The 1695-nt window shown below is 40.5% G+C and overlaps 1 protein-coding gene across 1 annotated transcript in view; it reads right to left on the bottom strand.

Moving 5' to 3' along the window:
* LOC109471844 (nucleolar complex protein 3 homolog) overlaps window positions 1-1695 on the bottom strand; it is an 8155-nt gene that overhangs the window by 4233 nt on the left and 2227 nt on the right. The gene's annotated exons all lie outside the window — the stretch shown is intronic.

Below are 1695 nucleotides of genomic sequence, written 5' to 3' on the forward strand. Positions count from 1 at the left end.
ATTCTCTACAGATGTGCGGCACGGACAATGCTGCCCCCGCGCTTCGGTCAAAAGTTCACCCTGTTCTGATGCAATACACACTCCGACCCGTGCGCTCTCAAAGTAACCACGACATCCGTTTCCCTGTTACTGTTGATTACTTTAGATAAAATAAAATGAAACATAATATAACATCCTGCTCAGTTTATTTCTAGATCTCTTGCTGTGTTTAACTCCTAGCCTGTGTTACACAAGAGGTTAATGACCCCCACCCACTTCGGGGCGGCCGACCGCCAGGAGCGCGATTAGTCAGGCTATGTTATCTCCATGCTGTAATCTCCTAGCAGATCTTTCGGTTGGGTGGCAAAAGACAGTATCCATTGGCCATCCTGTATCCATTAGCCAACCAAAGCTAATGGACACTCCTCTGGCCAATGGATACTGTCTTGCCACCGAAAAATCTGCTTGGAGATTACCATGCTGCACAGGCCTAAGGTTTGTGCACACGCACGTGCCAAAGTAGTGGGTGCAATTCTGATGCATTCCGCCAGGGGGCGCAGCTGCTTGGAAGTCTTGCTGTTCGTGAGGCTGTGGATGGGGGGAGTTCAGTAGCCTGACGTCCTAGACAGGCAAGGTAGACTGGTAAGGTAGCCTGGTAAGGTAGACAGCCCAGGTTTTTCCGTAAACCCCCCCTAAGATATCCCCAAGAGCTAGTCGGAGGTTAAGTGGGTAAACCATTGCTTCTTCAAATGTTGGTTTATTCCAGCCAGGCTCAAGTCAGCAAGGCCAGAAAGTTTGAATGTTCCTAACAGATGACAGCCCTACATTCACTACCATGTGACAAGGTTAGAAAACAACCCAATTTAATCTGTCTACATGTATTCCGGAATTTGTTTACAATGGACTAATATCAACAGTCTCCCAATCTTTTAGTAAATTGAAATGTTATAATGTGAGAAATGTTAGTAATGTACGCAGACCTCTGTTACGTAATTATGAATGGATGAGAGGACTTAAGATCAATAAAAAAGTGTACAATTTCTTTTTAGAAAACAACAATGTAAATGATCACCCAAGGAGCATTATGACTTACAGGGAAGATGAACTGAACGACATAATTCCGTGGAAGGAAGTTTTTCTCCTCATTTATAGAATAACAATCGACCCCCCTACCAGAATATTTCAATTCAAATTAATACATAAATTTTTAGCAACAAATAGACTATTATACATTTGGAAACTAAAAGAATCTCCACTGTGTGCCTTGTGTGCAGAAGAAGAAGAAACAGAACACCTTTTTTGTGATTGCAGAAAGGTGTTTAAATTTTGGCTGACTGTTCAGAAATGGTTTAACAAAAAAACTGGACTTTATCTTAATATAGAAAATCCGTTGAACATTCTATTGGGTGATCATCATGAAGCAGTACCAATTATATGCAATCTCATAATATTACTGGGAAAGGTGTATATTTTCAAGAATCGTCATTCCGCAACTATTTCATTGCATAGTTTTGAATCCTTTGTAAATAATTTTAAAGCCACAGAAGAAAGCATCGCACGTAAACAAAACAATATGATCAGTCATTACAAAAAATGGGGGGATTTAGCAAATATATCGACTGGGTAGAATGTTTTTATGTAATTCAGTGTGTGTGTACTCTTATGCTATATCGTTTGTCTTGTTGTACGCTCTTTTGTTCTGTTGAATAAAGATTT

Source organism: Branchiostoma belcheri, unplaced genomic scaffold (genome assembly GCF_001625305.1).
Source record: "Branchiostoma belcheri isolate BF01 breed outbred unplaced genomic scaffold, Haploidv18h27 scaffold26, whole genome shotgun sequence".
Taxonomy (NCBI): domain Eukaryota; kingdom Metazoa; phylum Chordata; class Leptocardii; order Amphioxiformes; family Branchiostomatidae; genus Branchiostoma; species Branchiostoma belcheri.